This window comes from Plecotus auritus (assembly GCF_963455305.1).
Source record: "Plecotus auritus genome assembly, chromosome: 1".
Classification (NCBI taxonomy): Eukaryota; Metazoa; Chordata; class Mammalia; order Chiroptera; family Vespertilionidae; genus Plecotus; species Plecotus auritus.
The window spans coordinates 116,612,899-116,632,365 of NC_137770.1; the positions used below are offsets into that span (position 1 = coordinate 116,612,899).

The window sequence follows — 19,467 nt, forward strand, 5'->3', positions numbered from 1 at the left end:
AATGAAGGCCATCACAAGAGACAATCAAAGTCACTATATGTCCTAGATGGTTTGCTCAGTGGATAGAGCATTGGCCTGTGGACTAAAGGGTCCCAGGTTCAATTCTGGTCACGGGCACATGCCTTTGGGGGTGGCGGGCTCAATCCCCAGTGTGGGGCATGCAGGAGGCAGCCAATCAATGATTCTCTCTCATCATTGATGTTTCTATCTCTCTCTCCCTCTCCCTTCCTCTCTGAAGTAAATAAAAATATATTTTAAAAAAGGTCACTATATAATACTAAAGGGATCAATCCAACAAGAGGATATAACCCTGTAAGCATATTTGCACCCAATATAGGAGCACCTAAATATATTTTTAAAGTTCTAGAGGACTTTAAGGGGGAGATCGACAACAATACAGTCATGGTAGGAGACTTTAACAACCCTCTGACTTCAGTGGATTGACTTCCAAACAAAAAATTGATAAGGAAAGTGACCCTAAAGGACACACTGGATCAGATGGATTTAATTGGCATTTATAGAACATTTCACAACAAAGATGCAAAATACACATTCTTCTCCAATGCACATAGGTCGTTCACAAAGATAGACCACATGTTAGGACACAAAACAAGTCCCTACAAGTTCAAGAAGATTGAAATCATATCAAGAACTTTCTCAGATCACAGTGGAATGAAATTAGAAATCAACTACAGTAAAAACATCCAAACACATGGAGGCTAAATAGCATGTTATTAAACAATGAATACATTACCAATGAGATCAACAAAGAAATCAGAAAATTCCTGGAAACAAATGATAATGAGCACACAACAACCCCAAATCTCTGGGACACAGCAAAAGCAGTCCTGAGAGAGGAGTTCATAGCACTACAGACCTACCTCAAAAAATAATAATAATAATAATAAACTATTTAACCCTACAATTTAAAGAATTAGAAAGAGAACAACAAGAAAAGCCCAGAGTAAGTTGAAGGAAGGAAATAATAGATTAGAGCAGAAATAAATGAAATAGAGACTGAAAAAAAAAACAAACCACAATACAAAAGAATCAATGAAACCAAGAGCTGGTTCTTTGAAAAGGTAAACAATATTGATGAACCTTAAGCCAGACTCCTCCAGAAACAGAGGACACAAATAAATAGAATCAGAAATGAAAACGGTGATGTAACATCTGACACCACAGAAATACAAAGGATTGTAGAAAAAAATACTATGAAAAACTATATGCCAACAAGCTGGACAATATGAATGAAATGGACAAATTCCTAAAAAAAAATACACTCTACCAAAACTGAATCAGGAAGAATCAGAATAGGCAAATAATAACTGATGAAATAGAAGCAGAAATTAAAACACACACACACACACAAAAAAAAAACTCCCAGCAAACAAAAACCCTAATCCAGATGGCTTCATAGAGGAATTTTTGTTTTGTTTGTTTGCACAGTGATATTTCCATTTAACTTTTAGAAATAAAATTTTTCTATCTCATTCATGATTGAACACATATTGTGCTTTAAAATTAGCAGTCACAATTGAAGAAACAATGGTTTATTTTTCTAATCAAGTGACTAAGTTCATGAATCATAAGGCCTCAACAAATGTTGCATCTTACTATTTTGATTGGACAATAAGACCTTCTATTTTGATTATCCCTGGTAAATAGCAATTTTGTTTCTCCAGTGGTTTCCATTGCCAAACAGTCATGACAGATGGTAAACATGGTGGCTACTGCTTTCAGGGGATTCTATCAGATGAATCCTCACTTCCAGTGCAAAGCCATTGGCAATCTTTCAGGGAAAGTCCACCCATCAGGATGTCTCTATCATGGCTGGCCAAGGAGTCCTGCTTTGGCTGCCAGGGCTTCATTCTGTTGAATATGATATTCCTTTGCATCATTTTAAAATATTTCTGTTAGCAATGTTCTAAACAGGCGGTCTCTTCAGGTTTTACTTCTCTTGTTGTGAAGTCTTTAACACAGTCCAAAAAGCAGGTTTCTGTAAGTTTATTGTAGACTCCAAGAAATTCTTTAAGCTGTTTTATCAGATTCTGGAATTTGTGCAGCCATATTCTTTTGGTACCTTTATTAGTTACCTTTTCTGATACATGAGTTTCCGTTCTGTTCTGGAAAAGTAGTTGTCCAACTTTTGCTTGAATGTCTCCAGTGAGGCCTTATTTCTCATTTAAGCACAGGCTCCCACTTCCGACAGCAGTAAGAGGCTGGGGGGACTGCGCTGCCAGTCTGGTCTGGGTGCGGAGCGTCAGGATCTCAGCGGGTGCCGCCGCTGCTGGATCTTCATAGGGGAGTTTTACCAAACATTCAAAGAGGAACTAACACTGATACTCCTCAAACTGTTCCAAAAATTCCAAGAGGAAGGAAACTTCCAAGTGCTTTTTATGAGGCCAGCATTATTCTAATTCCAAAACCAGAAAAAGACACCACAAAGAAAGAGATTACAGGCCAATATCCCTGATGAACATAGATGCTAAAATCCTCAACAAAATATTAGCAAATTATATCTGACAATATATTAAAAAGATCATACACCATGACCAAGTGGGATTTATTCCAGGGATGCAAGGCTGGTACAATATTCGCAAATCAATAAACATGATACATCACATAAACAAACTGAAAGACAAAACTCACATGATCATATCAATAGATGCAGAAAAAGCATTCAACAAAATCCAACACCAATTTTTGATAAAAACTCTCAACAAAGTGGGTATAAAAGGATCATACCTCAACATAATAAAGGTCATATATGCCAAACCTTCAGCAAACATCATGCTCAATGGGCAAAAACTAAAATCATTTCCCCTAAGAGCATGAGCAAGACAGGGTTGTCCACTTTCACCACTCTTATTCAACATAGCACTGGAAGTCCTAGCCACAGCTATCAGACAAGAAGAAGAAATTAAAGCCATCCAAACTGGAAAAGAGGAAGTAAAACTCTCATTATGCACAGATGACATGATATTGTACATAGAAAACTCTAAGGACTCCACGAAAAAACTACCAGATTTAATAAATGAATTTGGCAGTGTATCAGGATACAAAATCAACCCCCAAATACCTATGGCTTTTTATACACCAATAATGAATTCTCAGAAAGAGAAACTTAACACACAATCCCATTTACCATTGCAACAACAACAACAAAAAACTAAGCAAGGAGGTAAAACATTTGTACTCAGAAAACTACAGGAATTGAAAAAGGAGATAGAAGAAGATATAAACAAGTGGAAGCATATACCATGTTCATGGATTGGTAGAATTGACATCATTAAAATGTACATACTACCCTAAGTGATCTACAGATTCAATGCAATCTCTATTAAAATACCCAACAACATTTTTCACAGGTCTAGGACAAATACTCCAAAAATTTATATGGAACCAAAAAAGACCCCGAATAGCTGCAGCAATCTTGAGAAAGAAAGTTGGAGGGTTCACAATATCAGATATCAAATTATACTACAAATCCACTGTACTCAAAACAGCCTGGTACTGGCACAAGAACAAGCATATAGATCAATGGAACAGAACAGAGACCCCAGAAATTGACTCAAACCATTACACTCAATTAATATTTGACAAAGGAGGCAAGAACATTCAATGGAGTCAAGACAGTCTCTTCAATAAATGGTGTTGGGAAAATTGGAGAAATACATGCAAAAAAATAAAACTAGGCCACCAACTTACACCATACCCAAGATTAAATTCAAAATGGATAAAAAGACTTAAATGTAAATCGTGAAACTATAAAAATCCTAGAAGAAACCATAGACAGCAAAATCTCAGATATCTCTCATATCAATATGTTTACAGATACATCTCCTAGGGCAAAGGAAACTAAGGAGAAAATAAACAAATGGGACTACATTAAAATAAAAAGCTTCTAGATTGCAAAAGAAACCATCAACAAAACGAAAAGGCAGCCTACTGTATGGGAGAACATATTTGGGAATAATACATCTGATAAGGGGTTAATATCCCAAAAAATATAAGGAACTCATGCAACTCAACAAAAGGAAGACAAACAGTCCAATTAAAAATTGGGCAGCCCTAGCAGGTTTTGCTCAGTGGATAGAGCACCGACCTTGTGGACTGAAGGATCCCAGGTTCGATTCCGGTCAAGGGCACATGCCCGGGCTGTGAGCTCAATTCCCAGTGTGGGGTGTGCAGGAGGCAGCCAATCAATGATTCTCTCTCATCGTTGATGTTTCTATCTCTCTCTTCCTTTCCTTTCCTCTCTGAAATCAATTAAAAATATATTTAAAAAAAATGTGCAGATGACATAGACATTTTTCCAAAGCAGATATACAGAAGGACAAGAGACATATGAAAAAATGCTCAAAGTCACTGATCATCAGAGAGATGCAAATTAAAATGACCATGAGGTATCATCTCACACCTGTCACAATGGCTACCACCAACAAATCAGCAAATGACAAGTGTTGGCAAGGTTGTGGAGAAAAGGGAACCCTCAGTACACTGCTGGTGGGAATGCAGACAGGTGCACCCATTATGGAAAACAGTATGGAGTTTCCTTAAATAATTGAAAATGGAATTGACATTTGACCCAGTGATCCCACTTCTAGGAATATATCCTAAGAAACCCGAAGCACCAATCAGAAAGAATGTATTCATTCCCTATCTTCATAGCAACACTATTTACAATAGCTAAGATCTGAAAACAGCCCAAGTGCCCATCAGTAGATGACTGGATAAAAATGTTGTGGTACATTTATACCATGGAATACTATGCATCAATAAAAAAGAAGAATCTCTTACCCTTTCAGACAGCATGGAGGGACCTGGACACTATTACGCTAAGTGAAATAAACCTGCCAGAGAAAGACGAGTATCACATGATCTCACTCATATGTGGAATCTAATGAACAAAATAAACGATGAATGGAGTGGATCCAGAGATATAGAACCATGGAACAGACTATGGAATCTCAGAGGGACGGCAGGGGAGGGTGGGTGTGTGGGAAGAGATCAACCAAGAACTTGTATGCATATATGCAAAGCCTATGGACATAGACAATGGGGTGGTGAAGGCCTGGGGTGGGGGGTTCTAGAATGGGTCAATGGGGGGAAAAAGGGACATATGTAACAGTTTCAACAATAAATAACTAAAAAAATAATATGTGCTTGATTTTCATTGATTTTATTTTTAATGTATTTTTATTCATTTCAGAGAAGAAGGGAGAGGAGAAGAAGGAAGAAGAGAGGTAAAATATGAATGAAGAGAGAGAATCATTGATTGGCTGCCTCCTGAATGCCCCCTACTGGGGGTCAAGCCCCCAACCCGGGTATGTGCATTTGACCGGAATTGAACCCAGGACCCTTGAGTCCATAGGCCAACGCTCTATCCACGGAGCCAAACCAGCTAGGGAATTGGTTTTATTTTTTTAAATAAATGTTGAATTATATAAATATTTGGTATCATTTGTATGTGTATTCTTATAAATTTAGTCTTTAATGTGTACATAAAAACTAAGAAACAACATGTAAATGGCCATATTATCCTATATAATAAAAGGCCAGAGGCATCACGACTGAAATGACCAGAGACCAGACCACCACAGCCCCTCATGGGCTGGCCCCGCCACCAAGCAAGTGGTTAGGGGCAATCAGGCAGGCAGGCAGAGTGGTTAGGGGTGATCATGTAGGCAGACCAGTGGTTAGGGGTGATCAGTAGGCAGGCAAATGGTTAGGGACGATCAGGTAGGCAGGCCAGAGGTTAGGGGAGATCAGGTAGACAGACGGCCCCTCTTGCAGGGCTGGCCCCACCCCACCCCAGCAAAGAAAGAGGGAGGCCCAGGGCAGCCAGGCCATCGCACCCCAGCCTGTCATCCGCAGAGGGAAGCCACTGGTGGTAGGGGAGGGGGGGCAGCACTGCACAGATGGCAAGCAGTGGCCGTGGCGGGGGTGGGGCCAGCTGCCTGCAGCCTGGGGAAGGAAAGCCCTGATAGGCCCTAATCTCAGGCCAGGCATAGGGACCCTACCCGAGGGGTCCTGGATTGTGAGAAGGTGCAGGCTGGGCTGAGGGACCACCCCCCTGCCCATCCCCGAGTGCACAAATTTTCATGCACCGGGTGTCTAGTTGAATCATAATATTAGTCATAACTAGTGAAGGGAAAATGCCCTTAGTTTGTGGTTATGATATCCAATGTTAATTATTGATGTAATTGTGCCCATCTTAATCATATTTAGTGTTTTAGCATGAAAGGGTATCAATTTTGGAACTCAGGGAACATATAAAATGTTTTTCTGTTGAAATGAACGATGATTACATTTTTAACTTGCATTGGCCTCACAAGATCTTTTTTAGAATTGATTACCCTGAGTAATGTCCTACAGTTACTTATGTTTTACTGTCATGGAAAATTAAAATGTAGCCTGATAAGTAAGGTTTCTTCTTGTCCATAGATTAAGGTTTAGCCTCAGGGAGCCTCAATTAGCTTGTGTAACTGTGCTGACCAAATGGTATTAGCAGGGTAAAGAAAAAATATGACAAACCAAAGGGAAGCCTGAAAGGGGGTGTATCAAATCTACACATTCCTGAGAGGACCTCTTTCAGTGTCCCGTGTATTTTCCTGGGGGATGGGGAAAGTGTGAGAAATGCTCACCTGTCCAAATTCAAATACTGGACTCGGAGACAGAAGAATGGCAAAAACGAGACTTTTAATACATTCTCGAGAGTGGGTGTCTGTTCAATTGTACTGGCACACCTGGGGTAGCAAACACAGCCGATTTATTCAGTCCCTCCTCTGGTTCCTCATTGGTTGAGTACTATGGGGTAACCTGTTACCTCATACTTCACCTAGGTCTTATTGTTTCCCATTGGGCCATTTAAAAAATTGGGCTGAGGGCTTTTCTAGTTGCATCTACCTCCCCCTGTCTAGTTGACGCAGGTGCTTGACGGGGAGGGGTTGGTTTCCACCCTGATGCTGGCCCATGTCCACAGTTCCTTGCTCTTACCTCCTTTTCCTTCCTACATTCTGTTTGCTCTGGGGGAATTCAGCAACAGTTTCCATCAAAAGCGGACTATGCTGGAGATGGATCATAGAGGCCCACTTCCTACAGGGAGGAGGGGAGATACGCCCATCAGTCTGACTCTTGGGTCCTTTCTTTCATATTTTGAATCAGGCAATTGGTATTTGGTGTCTGATGTCTTGAGTTACATGATGTGTCAGCCTCCACAAGCCAGTCAATCCTGGGGCCTCCTGACAGGCAGCCAACATTCCCCTGCAGGTGGCTGCTCTCATTGCAAAGGTCCTTTCCAATTCCATGACTCTGAGATTTGCCAACATTCTGAGAACTACCTTGACTATATTACTCTTTCCCTCACCTGGGAATGTAAGAGGTCAGACCTCTAAGGCAAGTACAAAGGCCAATCCCAAAGTGGCTCATCTTTGAAAACATTGGATCATTTCACTGTCCTTGATATTTAATTGAAAGCTGTCTTTGCAAAGCTCCACCCAGATTTCTGTGGTGGACCCAGCACTCAGCTCTCCTACAGACTGCCAGGACAAAAGGGAGCAGGAGGCAGTGTAAGCCTTTTGTCCCAGAGCAAGACATCTGCACAGGTTTGTGCCTCTAGTTGGGGCTCTTTGGGAGCCACCTGTCTGGCCCATCTGACAGAGCTGTTATAAACCAGACTTATAACAAGTGCTGGTGAGACTAAGGAGAGGGTGCCTGAGCAGTAAGCTTGGTTAGCTGGGAGAATCATGGGGACACATTGCTACAAATGTCTCCACAGACACCTCACATGCCCAGGGGCTTCACATCCTTCAAAAACCGTTACTTCCAAAACACCAATCAGAAAGGACATATGCACCCCTATATTCATAGCACAATTCACAATAGCTAAGATTTGGAAACAGCCTAAGTGCCCATCAGCAGATGAGTGGATCAAAAAACTGTGGTACATCTACACAATGGAATACTACGCTGCTATAAAAAAAAAAGGAACTTTTACCATTTGCAGGGCTGGATGGACCTGGAGAGCATGATGCTAAGCGAAATAAGCCAGTCGGAGAAAGATAAATATCACATGATCTCACTCATTTGTGGAATATAATGAACATCATAAACTGATGAACAAAAAATAGATCCAGGGATGGAGAAACACCAAATAGACTGTCAAACCTCAGAGGGAAGGCAGGAGAGGGCAAGGTGGTGTGTAAGAGAGCAACCAAAGGACTTGTATGCATGCATATTAGCATAACCAATGGACAGGACACTGGGGCCGTGGGGGCTTGTCCTGGAGGGTGGGAGTGGCCAGGGAGGGGTCGATGGGGGAAAAAGGAGACATATGTAATACTTTAAACAATAATTAACAACAACAAAAAACTGTTACTTTCACGCACCAACTCTGAATGTTGAGTTAACAAGGACGGTAATATGCAAAAACTTTGTCTTCTCTGAGTTAAACACACACACACACACACACACACACACACACACACACACACACACAACACAAAACTACGTCAATTTTAAGAGAAAAGCATAGAGAAGTTATGGAGATACCACACAAGTATTTGAAAATATGAGCTCAGAGGATGCACGGTGTCCTGGGAGAACTTAAGTGGAAAAAGTTTCTTAAATACAGGGTGGGAGCACTTGCTTCTGTTAGGTTTGCGGCGGTTTGGTCCCTGGCTCATAGTGTCTTTATTGCCCCCACATAGCACATGCCACACAGCTATGTTCCTATTGAAGCTTACTGCTGTTTTATCCCTGATTCTTAACTAAAGGAAACTGAATATGTATATGTATGTATGTATGTATGTATGTATATATATATATATATATATATATATATATATATATATATATATATAATGGGAGTTCCTGATATTTTATTAAGGTGAAATATATTCAGTGCCAGAGAGGTTGAAAAGGTTGTTTATATCCCAGGCCCTCATTTACTACTTTATAGCAAGAGCATATGTCGAATGCTTTGATTGATTCAAACCAATCTTAACACATGTTTTTAACCCTGCTGCAATTTCAGGAATTAACATATAACCTCATTTGAGAATCTGATTCAGAAATTTCATTGTTAAAAACTAAGCTGGGTGTTTTCAGTCTCTCCAATTAAGGTGAAAATTTGATTTTAGAGTGCTTATAACTGCCCTGAGATTATGTTGGAAGAGAATAGAGTGGATATAAAACTAACTGACCTATAATAATATCTTCCTGACAAATTCCCTTCCATGCTTCTCCTTACCCCCATCCCCGTCCACTGCCCTGCCCACTGTCGGAGGTGGGGAGGAGGGCAAAATACTTAGTTTAACACTGTGGTTATCAAACAACCAGTTATTTCCTAATATGGACAGTTCAGCCCTCCAGTTTCACTTCTGGAATTTAAGTGTTAGGAGAATGGCATTTACATTTGTGTGTTTTCTACAACCCCTTCCCTCCCACTCTCTAAGGCTAATGAAGCCTCTGTGTTTGCTTTAACATTGATTATGGCATGCGCAGTGCCTGAATTTCCTGCATCTACAATGTAGGATCAGCCCTGACCCAAAACTAACCCCAATAGTTTGATACAAAATTAAAATGGTCCTAGCTGGTTTGGCTCAGTGGATAGAGTGTCAGCCTGTGGACCAAAGTGTTCTGGGTTTGATTTTGGTTAAGGGCACATACCTTGATTGCAGAAGGCAACCAATAGATGTATTTCTCTCATGTTGATGTTTCTCTCTGTCTTTCCCTTTTCCACTCTCCCTAAAAAAAAAAAAAAAAAGAAAGAAAAAGAAAAACAATGGAAAAATATACTCTGGTGAAGATTAACAACAACAAAAAAAAAAAGCAAACAAAAATATTAAAATAAATTATCACAAAATTAGAGAGCTCTCTTTTTTAAAAAATGAAAAAAATTGAATGATTTAATCTTTTGAAAAACATTTTCCCATCTTGACAATATAGTTATAATACATATCCTAACCATAGACTCAAATTTAATTTTTGCTTTATTTGATAACTAGAAAAAGATATATATTAAAGAAAAATCTAGGGGATTGGGAGTGACCAGAGAGAGGTCAATGGGGGGAAATGGAGACATAGTAATACTTTAAATAATAAAGAATTTAAATTTAAAAATCTACAGTACTTATTAACTGGTAGTTGTCATGCACTAAGCACTTCACTTAAATTTTTATTATTTAATCCTCACAATATCCCCATTTTACAGGTGAGAAAACTAATACAGGAGTTAAGTAACTTGCCCAAGATTAAGCTATATGTGATAGGTAGCAGAGCTGAGATTTGAACCCAGGGCTGTCTGACTGCAATTCATGCTTTTAACCACCATGTTATATTTCTCTTATCAATGTAAATATTTTACGTGTAACCATTTGAGTTTATTTTTCAATATACACTTTACAATAGTGGGCCACAGAGAATGGATATGGTTGCATATTAGCTTTGTGATTTGGCTGAAAGAAGCTATATGAAGTCCTACACTGAGTGGCCAGATTATTATGATCTCTGAATGCATAATAATCTGCCCACTCAATGTATATCCTCTATAATAAAAGGCTAATATGCAAATTGTCCCCTTGACAAGGAGTTTGACCAGCAGGCAGGCTGGCCAACCGTCTATGTCCCCTCCCCTTGGCCAGACTGGCCAGACCCCAGCCATGCATGAATTCATGCACTGGGCCTCTAATATATATATATATATATATATATATATATATATATATATATATATATACACACACACACACACTGAGTGGCCAGATTATTATGAGTTCAGAGATCATAATCTGGCCCCTCAGTGTAAATTAGAGAGTAAAACCAGATCATGCTGGACATAAAGCTGACCTGTACCTTGCATTTGCAGAGTACCAACTGAAAGAACTGGAACACAGGACACTAGCAAAAAATTAGGAACAGCTGGATTATTCCCATCGAGGGCATGCTTCCCACTTCACTATAGCCAAGGAGAACAATGGCTGAGAAAGGACTTGCCAGAGGGCAGAACCAAGGAATAAAGAGAACAATGACAAGATAATTTTTCCTAAAGAGCAAAATTGGATTTAATCTAGGAACTTTCCAGGAAAGGGAGTCTTCATAATGTACATCTACCAGGATTCCATAATTGCTTTGGACATGACTTGGTCGTGTTTCCCATTCTCCCCTTTCCATTTCTTTCTCTTTTTTAATGTTTTTTTTTTAAATTGATTTTAGAGAGAGAGGAAGGGAGAGGGAAAGAGAGAAACATCAATCAGCTGCCTTCTGCACATCCCCTACTTGGGACTGAGCCCACAACCTGCAACCAGGGCATGTGCCCTGACTAGGAATCTACCTGGTGACGTCTCAGTGCACAGGAGGACACTCAACCAACTGAGTTACACAGTCCAGGGCTTTCATTTATTTCTTTATTTCTTTACTCCATGCCTGCCTCTCTCTTCCAACTTCATGGAAGTTATAGTGAAGCCACATGAAAGCCTTTAAACTGTTATTTGCAATAGTGCTGAATTCCTCTGATTAACTGAAATATCTTAGTGTATCTTTGTTTCTCAAAGCCTTTTCTGTCTTTTTTCCTGCTGTTGGGGTTCAGTGTCTACTCCAATCTTTCAAGGCCCCACTTCTGGACTCCTATTTCTTTTCATTTCTGCTTGCAAACCAGTATGTTCTTGCCTGAGCTTATCTCTTACAATATCTTGTTAAACACAGTTAAGGAACAATCAACACACTCTAACATTCTGACTCGTAGTCCATAATTTCAGAATATCATGGAAAGAAAGAGTTGTGTGTGTGTTTTTAACCTTCTCAAGTATCGCTATTAAAAATGGACACCAAATAAATGAGTTTCCTGATATCTTGGAAATTGCTGTCATTAAGTAGAGGTTCATATTAAAAAGAATTAGAGGAAACACTGTAGCAGAATATTATGCTAACAAGCTGCTGTCTGAAATCTTTAAACAGTGACTTCTTTTATTTGTTTGAAATTTTTTAAAAAAGGAAGTTTAAGCCCGGCTGCCGGTGTATCTCAGTGGTTGAGCGTTGACCCATAACAAGCCCTGGTTGCCGGCTCAATTGCCAGTAGGGGGTGTGCAGGAGGCAGCCAATTGATTGACAATGTTTCTATCTCTCTATCCTTCTCCCTTCCTTTCTTTCTAAAAAATCAATTTTAAAAAAGTAAAAATCAAAGACATTTTCTTATATAACCACAATGCAAATGCATCAAAATTAGGAAATTGACCTTGATAAAACACTGTTATTCAGCCAACAGACTATTCAGATTTCACCCATTGTCCTACTTGTCCTCTGCAATAAATATTTTTCAGGTCCAGGATCCTATCCAGGGTCACCTGTTGCATTTCAGCTGTCATGTCTCCTTAGCCTTCTTTCATCTGGATCAGTCTAGTCTTTTTTTGTCCTCTTAACTTTGATATTTTGAAGAGTTGGGGCCAGTTATTTTGTAGAATGCCCCTCAATTTGGGTTTGTCTGATACTTCATTAGCTTCAGGTTATGTATGGGTGGCAGGAATACCCCAGAAGACACTGTGTTCTCATTGATCCTATTGGCAGGATATTGTGGCTTGTTCCCATATTAGTGATGTTAACTTTGATCACCAAGTCCTAGACATGTCCTCTAAGTTTCTCTACTGTAAAGTTACTATTTTCCCCTTTGTAATAAATAATCTGTGGAGAGATTATTTGACATTTTTTTAATATCCTGTTCCTTACAGTACTTTGATGGTTCTTGCTAGAATCAAATTACCATATGATTGTCATATAATTATTTTTAAACTCTATCATCCCTTCTGCATTTATTACTTAACATTTACTATAGGGTCTTTCCTTCTTCCTCATAGTGACTGGTCTACCGGTCATTTCAGTCATTCTGGTCGTTCAGTCATAACAATTGCTTAGGCTTTTATATATATAGATGCTCCTATATTTGGTTTTTATGTATCAGAGTTATAGCCTCTTGTTGTATTGATCCCTCTAATATTATGAAGTGGCCTTCCTTATCTTTTGTTATGAGTTTCATTTTGAGGTGTATTTTGTTAGATATAAGTATTGCTACCCCAGCTTTTTTTTTTATTTCTATTTGCCTGAAAAAATTTTTTTCCATCCCCTCACTTTCAGTATATGTAGGTCATTTGTTCTAAGGTGGGTCTCTTGTAGACATCATATATATGGGTCATGTTTTCTTATCCATTCAGCTACCCTATGTCTTTTCATTGGAGCATTTAATCCATTTACATTTAAGCTTGTTATTGACTAGAGGCCTGGTGCATGAAAATTCATGCACTGGAGGGGGGTCCCTCAGCCCAGCCTGCCCCCTCTCACAGTCTGGGAGACCTCAGGGGTGGGAGGCGACCCGGCGATCAGGGGAGGGCAATGCCCCATCACACCTCTGCTGCTGCCACTGCCGGCAGTGCAAGCCTCGGCCGGCCCTTGTTACCTGAGCCTCAGGCGGCCCTGGGCAGCTGGGCAGCTGCCATCCAAGGCTTGCCTGTTGGGGTTGAGGGGACTGGGTGCCACCATCTTGTGGCTGTGGGCACCGCCATTTTTGAGGGTGTGACAGTCAATTAGCATATTCCCTCCTTATTGGCTGTGGGCACTGCCATCTTTGAGATGGCGTGAGGGTCAATTAGCAAATTCCCTCTTTATTAGATAGGATAGGTACTTATTTGTTGCCATTTTTATTCTTTTTTTTTTTGCTTTTAACAAATTTATTTTCATTTCAATTTTCATGATATATAAAATATTTTCTAATTATCAAAATAAGCATCTCTATGGTACAGGTATATACCATGTGTTATCTTTAACTTTAAAAAATTAATCAAGCACTATGAGTTAATATGCAAAACAAAACTATATGCCCATCCATTTGTCCCCTTTCATGGCCCCATTGTGGAGTTTTAAAATACAGTTTTGTACACATCTCCATAACTACAAAGAATACGTTGCTGTATCAAAGATGTCCAGCGTTATATAGTAGAGAATTAGTGGGCTTAATCATTGACATATGATATAAACCATCAGAGAGAGAGAGTGAAAAGCAACATAAGACACAGGACAAGTAAAATAGAACATTTTCAATAAAGTCAAATAATATGAAAATAATCACATCATTTAAATTTGATGCATTAAAAACAAAGTAACTTCTTTAAAATTATTATATTTAGAACTAAGAATTATTATTTACAAAGCTCCAAAAGTAATAGTACAGAGCCATAATTGTGGTAAGGCACTTTAAAGAGAACAGTCAAAGACCTAACAACATGGAATGCAAGAATTATCTGTAGAAGCAATTAATCTTAGAAATAATATGAGGGGAAATATTCTTTCTATACATACTTTCATTTTCTGAAGTAAAAGCTTTTTAAAAAAGCACCCTAGAGGGAAAAAATATTTAGCATATATTTTAAAAAGCTGTCATCAGTAAAAGTTCAAATCTCCATTAAAAAAAATGTTTTCCTTCAAGTCAATGAGGCTGACTCTTTTATGTGACACTATCCTAGGTGCTGGGGGTTGGTCTAGAGAAGTTAGCCTAATGGAGCTGGATCTAACATTACTAACCTTAAAGTTACCTTCTTTGGTAACTTTAAACTCTGCCATTCTTGGCATCTTCTTGCAAGTCAAATAAAATAATGTTCTACCTCGTTTGCTCCTGGTAACACTGTGGTTTTTTTGTCTACTGATGAAATTAACTTTCATAAAAGATTCTATGAAAGTTTAGTCAGAAGATTAAACAAATACTAGCCAGCATGAAAAATAACATCAGGAGAGGAACCAAGATGGCAGCATAGGTAAACACCTGAACTTGCTGCCTCGAACAACCACTTCAAAACTACAACTAAAAGACAAAACAGATAGCATCCAGAACCATGGGAAGGCTGGCTGAGTGGAAATTATACAACCTGAAGGAAAGAAAAGCACACAGAGACTGGGAGGAGGTGTGGAGGTGCGGAAGTGAAGTGCAGAGGTATGGAGAGGCGCGCGAAAAGGGGCTGGCAACTGGGTACGCTGTTGTCTTTTTCAATGGGGAGGGAGATACAAGCTCCCAACTGCTCTGAACTCCAGTTCCAGGCAAGACTCTGGGGACCCAGATTCATATGGGGAGAAACTGGACTGTCTGGCATCAGGCCAGAACACGAGGGCGGCTTTCTCTCAGAGGTGCTTGCAGTGATCATTGTTCCTGCACAGTGCCTCGGGACACAGAGACCCGGGGGCCTCTTTGGGGCAGGGCTGATGGGCAGCCATTGCTGTTTGCTCCACCCTGGTGATTCCCTGAGACCCCACCCCACCCAATTTACAACCCCACCCAAGCTGTGTGCAGAGGCTTTTGCATATGAATGGCCTGGCCTTTTGTAATCTAAAACCTAACATACTGCAGCTGGGTCAGAGAGCCCCAGAGCCTCCAAAAGAAGGCCCAAAGCTGGATAGAAGTTTGCATTGCTTCACAGCTGGGCCTCATCTGGGCACCTCCAAACCTCAAACAAAGAGGAGGAATCTGCAGATCTCTCTGTAGCTCCTGCTGGGTGGCCTCAAGCTGTGGCTGACTTTGCACCTCCTTGGAGATCCAAGAGACAGTGTACCCAGTAGTCAGAGTGAGACCATCCAGATTACAACTCTTCACATCCATAAGAGACACACTCAGGGGGCAGACTCAGTGAGCACCAAAGCCCCACTGAAGCAAGTCTTGTCCCATAAGGGTGTCTCCAGCACAGAAGTTCTCCCATTGGCCTGGAGGTCAATTCCTCCCAGTGATACCAACAACAATCAAGACTTAACTACAACAAGGCTGTAAACACAGCTCACAAAGGGGTGCACCAAGAGTGTCCACCTCAGGTAATTAGGGAGGCTGAGCCACTGAGCCCTATAGGACACCTAGCACACAAAGCCACTCTATCAACGCAGGGAAGCAGCCAAAATGCAGAGACAAAGAAACAGGTCACAAATGAAAGAAACGGAGGAAAGCAAACTACTGGATATAGAGTTGGAAACCACGGTTATAAGGTTACTCAATAATCTTCTAGAAATCCCCAAGAAATTTAGTGAGACCCTCGAGGATATGAAAAAGGACCAACTAGAAATTAAGCATACAGTGACTGAAATAAAGAATAATATACAGAGATCCAACAGCAGACTAGGGGATCCCAAGAATTGAGTCAAAGATTTGAAATATGAAGAAGCAAAAAACACCCAACTGGAAAAGCAAAAAGAAAAAAGAATCCAAAAATATGAAGATAGTATAAGGAGCCTCTGGGACAACTTCAAGTGTACCAACATCTGAATTATGGGGGTGCCAGAAGAAGAGAGAGAGCAAGATATTGAAAACCTATTTGAAGAAATAATGACAGAAAACCTCCCCTACCTGGTAAAAGAAATAGACTTACAAGTCCAGGGAGTGCAGAGAAACCCAAACCAAAGGAATCCAATGAGGACCACACCAAGACACATCAAAATTAAAAGGTGGAGGACTAAGAGAGAATATTAAAAGCAGCAAGAGAAAAACAGTTAGTTACCTACAAGGGAGTACCCATACGATTGTCAGCTGATTTCTCAACAGAAACTATGCAGGCCAGAAGGGAGTGGCAAGAAATATTCAAAGTGATGAACCTATAACCAAGATTACTCTACCCAGCAAAGCTACCATTTAGAATTGAAGGTCAGATAAAGAGCTTCACAGATAAGAAAAAGCTAAAGGAGTTCATCATTGTCAAACCAGTATTATATGAAATGCTGAAGGTATTCTTTAAGAAGAGGAAGAAGAAAAAGGGAAAGATAAAAATTATGAACAACAAAGTAACAACAAATACTTATCTATCAACAAGTGAATCTAAAAATCAAGTGAATAAAAAATAAAAAATCTGATGAACAGAATAAACTGGTGAATGTAATAGAATCAGGGGCATAGACAGGGTGTGGACTGACAATTCTCGGGGGGAAAGGGGTGTGGGGAGTGTGAGAAGAGACTGGACAAAAATTGTACACCTATGGATGAGGACAGTGTGGGGGGTAAGGGCAGAGGGTGGGGTGGGAACCAGGTGGAGGGGAGCTATGGGGGGAAAAAAGAGGAACAGCTGTAATAATCTGAACAATAAAGATTTATTAATAAAAAAAATAAAAATAAATAACATCAGTATTCTGCTTTCACAAAAGTGAAGAAAACCAAAAGAATTCCATTTCGAGTGTACAGAACTATTGGGGATTCTCCTATACATATCATACATGTGAAAATATCATAAATGAGTTATGAGTTATTCCACAGCTAAATCAGTTGTCGGCTTCAAAGAATTGTAGCCTTCTTTCAAGAGGTCCCGCCATGTTTTCAGAAAGCGTGCATATTTTGTACATTTTGAGATAAGCTCTTCCACTTGAGCTGATACTGCAGATGTGGCTTCAAGCAGTTTGGTTAATGAAAATGCTGCAGCTCCACTTCCTCCAGCCGGTCCACTGTTGGGCTCCTGCTCGGAACTGTCCAGTCCAAACTCACTGGGATGCTGGGGGAAGATGTGGAAGAGGCTTCAGAAGATGAGGGATGGAAGGAAGGTGGCGGGGGCTGCGAAGAAACCCGTGCTTCCTCAGGGTTTGCCATGGAGAAGTGCTTGGACAGCTGAATTGGATCTTATCAGAACCGACAACAACCGTCTTTCAACTCACCATTTTTATTCTTTATGCCTGTGTTCCTTCTTTCCTTTCTATTTCTTCTTTTACAACAGCCCCTTTAGCATTTCTTGTATTGCTGGCTTGGTGGTAATAATCTCCCTTAGCCTTCTTTTGTCTGTGAAGCTCCTGATTTCACCTTCAATTTTGAATGATAGCCTTGCTGGATACAGTATTCTTGGATTCAGTTCCTTGCTTTTCATCACTTTGTATACTCCTTTCTATTCCCTTCTGGCCTGACGAGTTCCTGTTGGGAAATCAGTTGATAGTCTAATGGGAGATCCCTTGTAGGTAACTTTTTGTCTCTCTCTGGCAACCTTTCAGATTCTTACTTTGTCATTGATGTTTGCCAATTTAATTATGATGTGTCTTGGTGTTGGTCTTTTTAGGTTTATCTTGTTTGGATTTTTGTGACGTTTTTCTTCCCAAAGTCAGGGAAGTTTTCTGTCATTCTTTTTTCAAACAGGTTTTCTATTCCTTCCTCAGCTTCTTCTTCTTCTGGCACCCCTATTATGCAAATGTTGTTTCATTTTGTGTGTCCCAGAGCTCCCTTAGACTCTCCTCCTGCTTTTTACATTTTGTTACAGTTGCTGCTCTGCTTGGATTTTTTTTTTACCTTGTCTTCTAACTTGCTGATTCATTCCTCAGCTTCTTCAAGTCTACTGTTGAAACTTTCCATTGTGTTCTTTTTTTAAAAAAAAAAAATATTTTATTGATATTTTTACAGAGAGGAAGGGAGAGGGATAGAGAGCCAGAAACATTGATGAGAGAGAAACATCTATCAGCTGCCTCCTGCACACCCCCCACTGGGGATGTGCCCACAACCAAGGTATATGCCCTTGACCGGAATCAAACCTGGGACCCCCCAGTCCGCAGGCCGATGCTTTATCCACTGAGCCAAACTGGCCAGGGCTCTTTTTTTTTTCTTTTTAATATATTTTATTGATTTCTTACAGAGAGGAAAGGGAGAGGACAGATAGTTAGAAACATCAATGAGAGAGAAACATCAATCAGCTGCCTCCTGCACACCTCCCACTGGGGATGTGCCCGCAACCCAGGTACATGCCCTTGACCAGAATCGAACCCGGGACCCCCCAGTCCACAGGCCGACGCTCTATCCACTGAGCCAATCCGGTCAGGGCCATTGTGTTTTTTATTGCAGCTATGTCATTCTTCATTTCCTCTTGATTCTTACACATGGTGAATTTCTCATCCAGTCGTTTGAGTATCCTTATAACCATTACTCTGAATTCTTTCTCTGACAAATTGCTTGCCTCCATTTCATTTAGTTCCTTTTCTGGTGATTCCACCTTTTCTTTCATTTGGGGTTGTTTCTTTATCTCCCCATTTTTGCTGTTTCTTTGTAATTGTTTCTATGTATTAGATCAAACTTCTATGCCACACAGATTTTTGAATTGGTCTTATGTAGTAGATATTTTTTGGGATCTAGTGGTGCAGTCTCTCAGGTCTCCTGGGCTGGGTGTTCTAGGGAGGTCCCGTACTTGAGATATTTGGGTTCTCCTGATGAGTTGGGTCTTGAATTTATTGTCCTGTTTGTAGATGGAGTCTCCTCTCAGGGTGTCTGATTATGTGGCTCACCCCCTACCACATCATACTAACCACTGTGGAGATGCTGACTGAACTGCAGAGAATACAACATAACAAGACATGACACAGAAGGAACAGAACACAAATGTACCCAAGGACCTATAACATCAATAAAAGTGACCACCAGAGGAAAGAGAATTAGGAAAGAGAAAAGAAAGCAAGAATGATAGTGAGAGAAAAAAAAGGAAGGAAGGAAGA

General features: G+C 40.2%; 2 pseudogenes across 2 annotated transcripts; both read right to left on the minus strand.

Moving 5' to 3' along the window:
* Positions 1 to 1,827: 1,827 nt before the first annotated feature.
* LOC308246247 (mitochondrial import inner membrane translocase subunit Tim9-like) lies at positions 1,828 to 2,070 on the minus strand (annotated as a pseudogene). The gene is made up of 2 exons: positions 1,941 to 2,070; positions 1,828 to 1,890 (listed from the first exon to the last, which is right to left on the minus strand). The product of its transcript is annotated as a mitochondrial import inner membrane translocase subunit Tim9-like (transcript).
* Positions 2,071 to 17,255: 15,185 nt separating this feature from the next.
* On the minus strand, positions 17,256 to 17,593 carry LOC308240901 (renal cancer differentiation gene 1 protein-like; annotated as a pseudogene). The gene has a single exon. The product of its transcript is annotated as a renal cancer differentiation gene 1 protein-like (transcript).
* Positions 17,594 to 19,467: the final 1,874 nt, after the last annotated feature.